Source organism: Raphanus sativus, chromosome 2 (assembly GCF_000801105.2).
Source record: "Raphanus sativus cultivar WK10039 chromosome 2, ASM80110v3, whole genome shotgun sequence".
Lineage (NCBI taxonomy): Eukaryota > Viridiplantae > Streptophyta > Magnoliopsida > Brassicales > Brassicaceae > Raphanus > Raphanus sativus.
In genome coordinates, this window is record NC_079512.1 from 5,154,789 (window position 1) to 5,167,177 (window position 12,389).

The following is a 12,389-nucleotide window of genomic DNA, read 5'->3' on the forward strand; positions in this document are numbered from 1 at the left end:
TAAGAACATATTAGTTTACTAATAAACTGATATTCATTGGAATTAGAAAACATTCAAAAGAAAAATAAAAAAATGAAAAATAATATTGAATACTATATATAGTTATTCCACACATGATTTTTAAGAGATGCTATTCAACACCTTATTCAGGGAACAAAAAATTTAGTATATTTTACTAGCATTTTTTATAGCTTCCAAGTTTGCAAAAAATAATTTGAAAAGTCAAATATAGAGAAATTATTTGTATTTAATTTTTGATTGTTTCATACTGTCTTTTATCTTCTTCAGAGAGAACTGGTAAACCCTTTAAGAAGCTGAAGATTATGGTATTCAAGATTTGTATCTGATTATACCAAAGTTTTTATCTCCTTCTAAAAATATGAACAACTAAAGAATTTTAAACCGTTAAACTGGTTTAAACATTTACAGATGGTAGAAATTATTAGAAAAGATGTGCTATGATAAAGAAATGAGTAATCTTTTCACTGGACATGATGCATGCATCTTCATGGAAATCACAATATCCTCAGGAAATAAATCACTTTATTTGCTAACTTATCTCATATTTTTTTTGTGCCAACCAATTTTTATAAGATTGTTTAGCAGTAACAAAAAAAAGATTAAAAGTCACTAGTTAAAAAAAATGAACCATTAGTTATGATGTTATATATGCCCGATGCGGGGGAAGCAATTGCTTAACCATTTACTATTTAAATGTCCCTAGCTATATACATGAGTCTTTTTTTTTTTTTGATGAAATGTGTAATTTATTGATCACTGTGGAAAGATTAGAAATTTACATCAGTCTATAAGAACTATAAAGAATGTACAAGATAGAAAAAATGAGCAAAACTGGGTGCATTTTAAATAGTCACCTCAAACCAACGACACATTATACCTTCTAACTTGTATCCTGCCTTGTAACGAAGAGATGTGATCCTATTGCGAATAGCCTTGTCTATGAGACGGACCGTTTGTTCCACCGTTCTGAATCCTTTATGATGCCGGCGCTCGTTCCTCTCCTTCCACAGATGATAAATCGTTGTCTGAAACACCATCCGTAGTAAGATCCTGTCCATGATAGGAAGAGAATTCCCACTCACAAACTGCAGTGTAGTCATCCAGTCAGGATCCGTCCTAGCTCCACTTAATCTGTTCGTTAGCTTATCCCAAACTGTGAAATAGTAAGGGCAAGCAAAGAAGATATGATCCCGAGTTTCGTCTCTTTCGCCGCAGAGGACACAACCCTGCTGGATACCCCATTCACGCATTCTATCTCCTGTGGAGAGTCTGTTCCTTACTGCCAACCAAACAATGAATGAGAATCTGGGCACTGCTTGCGAGAACCATACCCCCTTGCTCCAAAGAACTGTGTCCTTACGAGTTCTGATTTGATTCCAAGTCTTAGCTGATGAGAAGCAGGGTTTGTAGTCATCATCCCCGTGCTTCCATAAAACCGTGTCACTTCCAAGCGTGTCAAGTGGGACCCGTTGCGCTTGAATGCGATCATACAGATCATGGAAGAATCGATTACGTTGACCTCTGATACTCCAGGAGGAATTCCGAACTGCATCTCCAACCCTTGCATTACGAGCCACTCCTAAATGGGAGGTACCCACATCCCCTGTTATGTCTATAAGCTTCCCAATTCCTAGCCAGTCATCAAACCAAAAGAATGCAGAGTGACCGTCATTAACCTCAAATCGGAGGAACTCATACACCAACGGTCTCAGCTTCAGGAGTTTCCTCCAGATCCATGAACCCTTCCCATTCTCCTTGACTTCCCAAAAAGAATTTTGACGAAGCAGGTATTCCTGTATCCAGGAGACCCACAAGGAACTCTTAAGGGAGAATATCCTCCAGATTAGACTCATCGCAAAAACCTTAGACGAGTCTCGAAGCTTACGAATTCCCAGTCCTCCCTCCTCCTTTGGAGCACATAGATCATCCCAAGCCACCTTAGCTTTATGAGTTTGATTAGGAGTGCCTGACCACAAGAAAGCACTGCACATGCTCTCTATCTCATCCAAGCAAGCTTTGGGCAGTATGAATGCTTGACTCCAAAAGTTAACTATGCTTGATATAACTGACTTGATCAGTTGTAGACGGCCTGCGTAAGACAGATACTTGTTTCTCCAAGATAGCATTCTGCTCCTCACTTTGTCTATCAATGGTTCGTAATCCTGTTTCGTCAGAGCCTTGGTGGTTAGAGGCATACCCAAATATCGTACCGGTAAGGTGCCCACTTTAATTCCTATGCGAGCGGCTTCTATAGTTACTAAAGAAGCGCCCTGCCCTACGGCAAAAATGGAGGACTTCGAGACATTAATATACAGACCAGAGATTTGAGCATAGTGATCCATAACTTCCAGTACACCTCTTAAGGACCTGACCGAACCATCAGTAAATACTAGGATGTCATCGGCAAAACTGAGGTGTGTGAGCGCTACCCGTTCACACTGCGGATGGTAGTGAAACTTCTGATCAAGCACCGCTTTATTCAGCAGTTTTGATAGGACATTGTTCAAAATGACATAGAGATACGGCGAAAGAGAACAGCCCTGACGGATCCCCCGAGCGCTGGTGAAGAAACCTTCGAGACTACCATTAACCGAAACAGAGAATGAGGCTGTGGAGATACAGACCCGGATCCAGAGAATAAACTGCAATGGGAGTCCCATGGCCACTACAAGAAAACACCCGGAATTCCGACGACGGTTCCGACGGACACAAAAGTCGTCGGATGTTTTTGACGACTTTCAGACCGATTTCCGACGAAAACGAAAAATATGAAGTCGTCGGTATTCCGTCAATATATTCTGACGGAATACCGAGGAAAAGAGGTCTGTCGGTATATTCCGACGACATTACGACGACATTCTGATAAAACATGGTTCGTCGGTATTCCGTCAGAATATACTGACGGAATACAGACGATATTTCGATCAACATATATAACTGTTGGGGTCGTCGGAAATTCGTCGGTGTATTCTGACGGAATACCGACGACATAAGATTTCATAAAAGTTTCGATATGTCCTCGGTAATCCGTCAGAAAATACTGACGACATTCTGACGGACTCGACATGTCCGTCGGAATGTCGTCAGTATTTTCTGACGGATTACCGAGGATATATGGTTTCATTGAATTTTCGATATGTCCTCGGTAATCCGTCAGAGTCCAGTCCGTCGGAATGTCGTCGGTATTTTCTAACGGATTACCGAGGACATGTGTTTCTACAAAATTTCAAACATGAAAATCTACAAATTTATATGTCAAAAGTATGAAAATAACACATGATAAGTCTTTAGTATAGTATTAGATCGCAACCGTTCAAATATAACAACTCATTTAAATATTTATGTATGCATATCATTGTTTTCACAACATCTCATCTTAACATTCATACACTTATACAATCATATTTATAATCTTACACTACAAAAAAATGTTGTTGTGTTAAATCATGTTATAAAAATATATTTATTGTTAAATCTTTATGCAAATACTATATTTCTTATCAAATATTTGGATTTTGCATTTAGAAACTTGAAACCAACCCCTAAACACTAAGTCGTCGGAATTCCGTCAGAATTTTCTGACGGATTACCGAGGACATATGGTTTCATTGAATTTTCGATATGTCCTTGGTAATCCGTCAGAAAATACCGACGACATTCCGACGGACATGTCCAGTCCGTCAGAATGTCGTCGGTATTTTCTGACGGATTACCGAGGACATGTGTTTCTACAAAATTTTAAACATAAAAATCTACAAATTTATATGCCAAAAGTATGAAAATAACACATAATAAGTCTTTAGTATAGTATTAGATCGCAACCGTTCAAATATAACAACTCATTTAAATATTTATGTATGCATATCATTGTTTTCACAACATCTCATCTTAACATTCATATACTTATACAATCATATTTATAATCTTACACTACAAAAAAATGTTGTTGTGTTAAATCATGTTATAAAAATATATTTATTGTTAAATCTTTATGCAAATACTATATTTCTTATCAAAGATTTGGATTTTACATTTAAAAACTTGAAACCAACCCCTAAACACTAAGTCGTCGGAATTCCGTCAGAATGGGTCGTCAGTATTCCGTCGAAAAATACTGACGGACAATATATCCGTCGGTACTCTAATTTCCCCGGGAAAACCAAACCGCGTGAAAATTTTCGCGAACCGCCTTTTCGTATATATTTAATGATTCTGACAGAATACTGACGAACTTCGTCCGTCAGAATCATTAAATATAAAAAAACCCTTCTTCTTCTTCTTCGTTATCACCGCCTCTCTCTCAAACCTCTCCGCGTTTCCTCTCCTTCTGACGGCGATTCCGGCCAAACTCGAGCTCCCTTCACCGGCGAATCACCTCCTCATCCTCATATCTCTTCTCCAAACCCCTAATCATGTAAGAATCATCCCCTCCTCATCTAATCTCAAGTTTTTAGGGTTTTGGTTTTTAGATTTTAGGTTGTTTGATTGTAAACCTGAATTTTAGGTTGTTTGATTGTAAATTCTAGGATTGAATGGATAGTTTAGGATATATATGTTTGGATTGTTGTTTGGTTTGTTGTTTATTTTTTTGGATTTTTTTGGTGTTTTGGTTAAAATTCAAAACGTTTTTCAAGTTTTAAAACGTTTTTTTGATTTTTTTAAACGTTTTTTTATTTTTAAAAACGTGTATATGATTTATAAAAACGTTTTTATGATTTTTTCAAACTTTTTTTGATTTTTTCAAACGTTTTTTGATTTTTTAATATATTTTTATTTTTAAAAACGTGTATATGATTTTTAAAAAACGTTTTTATGATTTTTTCAAAACGTTTTTCAAGTTTACAATATATATAGAATTCTTTATAATTTTTATACACACACATATATATACATATATATATATATATATATAATTTTTTAATATCTTATAAAGTTTTATACATATATATGTATAAATCATGTATAATAAAAAATTTAAGAATTTTTTATAATTTTATACATATATATATATATATATATAAATTTAATATTTTATAATTCTTATACATATATATATATAAATTTTAATATTTTATAATTTTTTATACATATATATGTATAAATCATGTCTAATAATGGCGGTTTTTTGATCGAAGCAAATGAGGGTAATCCCGTTGATAATCTCCAACTCATCAAGGTGGCTCACACTAACAAGAAGACGGGTCAAATCCAAGATGTTGTCATCAAAGGTGTCGTTGAGATGGCGATTCTACAGGAACGTCAACCAACTTGTCTCGATTGCAAATCAATGAGATGGTTGAAAAGGTAAATTTCAAAATTAATAAGTTTATTTTATAAGGTAGTTTATAACTAACTTTAAATATTTTTGTAGGCCGTTCCTAAAAGGAAAGGAGACCGTTTAGTTGGGCTGGCCCGCCGTGCTTCTTCGTATCCGACATCTTCTTCGCAAGCTCCGTATGCCGATCCCATGATTCTCGAGGAGCTGCATGACAAAGATGAACGGATTGTGGCATTGGAGCAGCAGAATGCCATTATCTTTACCGAGAACCAAACCATCCTTGCTGATCTGGCATCGCAAAAGAAGACCACGCAAAGATCATGGAGAAGCTAAACCGTTTGTTTCCTTCGATTAGTTCTTAGTTTTTTTCTGAATTTTAAAATTTTCTGAATGTTTTTTTTTCTCTTTCGGTTTGTATGAATTTAAACTCTATAATATTATTAATTTTCACTTTCAGATTTGTTTTAATTATTTTTTTTTAAATTGCAAAATTTAATTCTAATAAAAATAATTTAAAAATGAAAAATTTAATTATTTATTTAATTGAAAATACCGACGACATTTGGTTCGTCAGAAAATACTGACGAACCAAGTTCGTCGGTATTTTCCGAGGATTTAGTCCGTCAGTATTTTCTGACGAACCAAGTGTCGTCGGTATTTTCCGAGGACTTGGTTCGTCGGTTCGTTCTGATTTCCGATGAAACATGTTGTCGAAAATGCTCTCGGAATGTGGTCGCAAGTTCGTCAGTATATGGTTTCTCGGTATTCGTCAGAAGTTCGTCGGTATGTCTGACGAAATTCCGACGAAATTGAAAATACCGACGAAATGATACCGACGGACGGTTTCGTCAGAAATTCGTCAAAATATGCCTATTCCGACGACATTCTGACGAATTTGTCCGTCAGTATCCCCATGTTTTCTTGTAGTGGGCCTTCAGCACAGCTGTAATAAAAGACCACTTGACCGTGTCAAAGGCCTTAGAGATGTCAAACTTCACAGTAGCTCTGTTGGAGTTCGAGATTTTGTGATAGCCGTTCACCAGTTCCGATGCTAGGTTTTGAGATGAGTCTTTTATTTTCACAAGTTCCTTCAAGAAAAAAATACATCAAAGTCATATTACGACCTTACAATTGTATATTTTTTCATTGTGATTAGTAGATTAGTAGATTATATTACACGGATGAACTGTAGTTTACAGACTTAAGCTGGAGAGGCAAAAATTCCTCCCCCACCCCAGAAACAAAACCGATAACGAAACATTCAACTAGCCCTATTCAATAGGGTTTGTGGGGAATGAGAAAGTGAGTTGTAGTGCAAGGAACGATAATTGAAAGTTATGTGGTAGGGAGAACGTCTTATTGCTACGGCTAAGTTGATTCTCCTTATTTTTTTTTGTAGTTGTAGGTAACAAATTAAACATGGGTTTTTGATTAATTCTGTTCTAACATGTCAATAAAGAAGAGGATGAGTTCTTTTTTAATCTATTGCATTTGTTCTTTTAGGTGATTCTATTTTGACAAATCACGAGTTGGTTGAGTTTTTGGTCGAGGAAGATGACGCCGTCGTGTTCAGCCTGTTTCTTTTTTTTTTTCCTTTTTCCTTTTTTTTAAGTTGATAACTGTTTTTAATTATTTTTTATATTCCTTTTTTCACAAAAACTAAATATGAGTTGGCAACTTTTAATAGGGGTGAACCTAAGAAAAACTCTTAAAAATATTAGAGTAGAATCTGAAAAAAATATCGTAAAGCGGCAGCCTAGGGTTAGAACAACTTCTCCTCCATGGACACAAACTCTAGTCAGAATAGATCCGTCGCCAAGGGGCCGATAAGGTTTGAAAGTGAGGTTGCTCTGGAAGCCTTCCTCGAAAATAGCATAAGGCCCCGGGTTAGGGTGTCTGTTGAAGGATTCAACCCTTACCGACCTGGGGATGAAATCAAGAGAGAATTGGTTAATCACTTCGAATCATGTGGCGATGAATTTAGAGTTATTGTTCCCACAGACCCCATTGTCGACAGACGTGCTTTTGTTATTCTTGTTGGACATGGCGCTGAGGAGAAAGCTTTGCAAATTAATGGTAGTGACATCGGTGATTGGAAGGCCCTTGTTAAGGTTGCACCCGAGGAAGAAGAAGAGGAATACTTTATGGCATCACGTTATAAACAATCTCTCGTTAACGCCCTACTCAACGACAGGAAATTTAGGTTTGGCATTGCGGTTATGGGGTATGACACTTCCCTTCCTGCAGATCAAGTCGAGAGTGTTTTGAGAGCAATTTTCTCTTCTTGTGGAGTGATAACTCATGTTTACATTAGCACTCGCAACCAGAGGGCAAATTTCTATTTTTCCAAAGAAGAAGGCGAAGCTTTGGCTCTGGGTCTTAATGGAAGTGAAGTGGGAGAATTCAGAATAACTACTAGGCGCATAGCCACGGTCAGAAGTAACCCTCCCCTTGTCCCCGGTGAAACTCGTTGTAAAGGCTTTACCATCCCAGCTCATATGATTGAGTTTGCCCCCGAGATAGGGCGCAAGGTCATGGCTTTTAGGAGGATTAAGAGGACCATGAAGAAGGTCATGGCTTTTAAGAAGATGAAGAGCAGCTTGAAGAAGGTGTCTTCGTTGAGGTTGGAGAATGATTCAATGACTCCTTTGATCAATGTAGCCCTCCTTTGATCAGTTCCTTTTCTCTCGAAAAGACTAAGAAGCTCTTTGTTGTTTATGAATCCTTTGATCAATGTAGCCTCTCTTTATTAAAAAATATATATATATATATTAGAGTAATATATTGTTCTAAGGATCATTGTCCCAACCCCAAGATTTCTAGTTATCGCTTCCTAATGCTGGAATTTGGACACAACAATACAATAAATGTAAATTCGAAGAAAAGGCAATTGACTGATGAAAGAAAGAAAGGAGAAGGAAACGTTGTGTGTGCGTGCAATATTTTTGCAATATTCAGACATAAATTTATAAGGAACTTGGCAGGCATTTTAGATTTCTAACAATTCAGTTTTTACAAATCAGATTTTTTTTCCCTTCATAGTTTCCTCAATGTAATCGAATGCCATGTGAAATTTATGAATATCAGTATAGTACTCTTCTTCTTAAAAGCAAAAGTTAGGTTCCAACTATTAATAAAGTCACAATTCATCTCTTCACGTTACTGCTGCGTGACGGGAAATGGCTAGCCATATGACTCCACAAAAAAAAAAATCACAACATATGGGCAATTATACTAAAAATAAATCAATATAACCTTGAAAAGAAAAAAAGAACTAAAGTTTGTGGCCTACTCTTTGTCATGTAGGTTAAAATTAATACCATTTGCTTGGAGCTTTGGAGGTTTTTCTATATGGTATGGTGTAACATTTCCTTCTTTGTATTCAATAGTAACGAAGAATGCAACATCTATAATTGTTGTCGTTTCAAGAAAAGTGTGCACTAGTTACTTAGGTAACTGTGCACAAAAATTACCTAGTTAACATTAGTTTTAACTTTTGAATATGGAAATAGAATAGTAAGTTAAATTTTTTTTTTGTAACTTCAATAGTAAGTTAATTATCTTCTATAATTGTCGACAAATTAAAAACAATTATACAAGACGGCCAGAAACGAATAAAGTAAGTTAACGGAATGGTCAGCATCTCCCGGTATGCCCACAATAATCCAAATTAAGCATGCTAATGGACAACCAGATGTTTAACAATTATTAGACAGAGATCTTTTGGATCTGTGGGTGATTAATCTACGGTTTTTAGAATTTTACTCACTAGATTCCTCAAGGAAATCAAAAATAAAATGCCATGTGATATTTATGAATATTTTTAGTTACTCTTGAAAAGGAAATGATAGGTTCCAAAATTAATTACACGTGTGATTTTTTCCATTGGTGCAATAAAAATCAAATACCACATGATATTTACGAATATTAGTATAGTACTCTTCTGAAAAAGAAAGCTAGGATCCAAAATAAATCAATACAAAAGAATCCAATTTTTAAAAAAAATTGGAGTCTTAAGTTTTGTGTAGTACTCTTTTAAAAAAGAAAATCTAGATTACAACTATTGGACATATACAGATAGATACAAATTTATTGAGTTATCCATTGCAGTTCGGTTTGGATCTATTCGAATTTAATTTTTAGGATTAGAGATTTATGTACAATCTGGTTATTTATAAATTTTGATTCGGGTCTGCTTCGGATACCCAATTAAATTATGTTAAAAGTTAAAATCTAAATACTGTAAATTCCTCAAAAACCAATAAAATATAATATAATAATAAGCAACATATAGATTCAAATAATATATGACAAAATACCTAAAATCATGAATATGGGCTAGTGTGAATATTTGGCTAGAGGACCCATATGTATTTCATATATTTATGATATTTTTAGTATTTTGGATATTTCAAGTATTTTAGATTATTTCAACTATTTTAGATATTTAAAATATTTTGAATATAAGGTATTTAATTATTAATATGTATAAGTATATAAACGTGATTTGAAAATTTCCAGGTATCTGAGATATTCTAGTTTGGGTACGGCTTGGTACATGTTCGAAGAACTATGTTTTACCAAAAAATTAATTTAGTGAAAAATATTTGCTTTAATTTTGTACACACAATTGGTCATTTATATAATTGGATAAATTGTAAATTTAAGTTAATACTTTTATTATATTCTACTTAAAGAAATAAAATAAAAATCTTATTGTTAGGGGTGGGCAAAATATCCGTGAAATTTGATTCGATCTGTTATTCGCTCCGATTCAATCCGAAAAATCAGCATATCCGTAACTTTATGAATCGGAGCATATACTAAACTTCAATATTTATCAAATAAGGAGTAAATCACAAATACTCTTTTTAAAAAAACAGATATCCAATCCGATTTGTAATGTATATATACGTATACATGTATATATAATATATATCTCTATATATACTTTTAGTTATTTTATCCATTAAATTAATTATTTGTCATTAATTTTTTTTAAAGTATGTATTTTAAACATAATTTGTAATGAAATATTATTATTTTATGTTAAAAAAATTTCCCTTTCTTTTAATATTTTTCAAAAAAAACTTTAATTTTTACCCGGCCGACGGATTGAATCGGATATTCGGTAAAATATACTGATTTATCTGTAATAGTAAATCCGAAAGATTACGGATCGGATCGGATCAAAAAATCAATTATTCATACGGGGAGGATCGGATCACGGATATCGTTAAAAATCCGGATATTCGCTCCGTGTCCACCCCTACTTATTGTTGATCTAATTTAAGTAATTTAACTAGATTTTGACCCGCGCTTCGAAAGCGCGGGATAGTTTTTTTCCGAATTTTATAAATATTATGATTTTTTTTTTGAATTTTAGTGTAATTCTTTTACAATTATCATGTGCTTTAAGTCTGCGAGTTTGGATAGTTCGATGTTCGTAATCCAGTTAGAGGTAAAATTTAGCCGAACTGAACCGTAAAAAGTTCAGTTTTGTTTATTTATCCGCGTTTTGAAAATGAAATATATTTTATGTTATATAAATTAAACAAAAAAGTATCAAATATTTTATTAGATATATTAAAATAGGTAAACCAGTTTATTTAACCCGTTTCATTTGGACTCAGCTCTATTTAAATCTCGAACATGTATAAATCTATTTAACTTTACGATATAATATGATTATCTGTTTATATGATAATTATATTGGTTAATCTAGACCCGCTGAACCATTTGGAATATTTTGAAAAACTATTTTGTTTTATTTTTTATTTTCATTTACATTTTTCCTTTTTGTCAAGTAAATATATATTATATATATAATAACCCGTTTCATTTGTAGTATAATATAAAACAAAACTCAATCCTTAAGCTTAGGTGTATTTATAGAGCTGGGAAGATAGATATTGGTTTCTCAATTGATGATAACGATGGTTAGAATTATCTAATAACTTAAAATGAATTTTCAGTTTTTTACTTGCTCTGAAACATTTTTTTTGCTTGACTTATCAGTGAGAATAACAGTTTAAAGTTTGGAAATACAGTTTTCTCAAAAAAAAGTTTAGAAATACAGTTCATGTCATTGCAAAGTAAATGTACTTATTTTGAAGTTCAACAAAGATAAGATCTTTAAAGATAAGTAATTCATAACCTTGATGAAAACAAACCTAGTATGTATAGAATAACCTACATATAATATACCTAATGTCTTTGTTTATCTTACATATACTCAGAAAATAAATTCTCTAATACAAAGGAACTTAATAAAAGGCTCAGATGGCAGCAACTAGCGCAAAAAACAAATGTAAATACTAATTAAAATTAAATAGTTGTTTGTTCAATAGATATTGAATTGATCTGTCGAGCAAAATGCTGAACTCAAAGAGAAGCCTTCTATATTTTTCAAGTCACCAACACGACAAATGCTCCCCAAATGCTCAAGATTGTTTTGCATGGATCTTTTTTTTTCATATATCTTTATCTCCTGCATACAACGAACAAAAACATCAAAAACCCATTGAACATTTATAATTCAAATAAAATATTATAATTAAAGTAAAATATATACTTTCTGATTTGTGAGAATAAGCTATAAACGTTTTCCATAGTGAGCACTAAATTTGGTTGTATGAAAGGAATATTAATTTTGTGAGATAGTAGGTGGTCGATGGGGAGGTTTTTTATAGCTAATAAAGACTTGAAGATAAGTCAAGATATTGACAAAATCTATAGAAAATCAAAAAACACGGTAACAACATTATACCGAATATTTTTTAAATTATGTATTACGATGTTACACTGTTGTTATTAATAACTTTTTATTTTTAATTTAAATTTAAATATAATGGCATTCATCTGTAAATGTTTGCAAAGTCTAAGGGGATGTCAAAAATCAGTCTGTTGTTTTAATTGTATTGATGTCAAAAATCAGTCTGTTGTTTTAATTGTATTGATATAGGTACCTATAAATCAAACGTCTCAAATCCTACCTTCATTTAACTGAACCAATGACTGTAAGACATAAAAGGATCATCAGGGAGACGAGATTCAGTGTTGAGAAGGGACAGTTTTGAAGAATCACAAT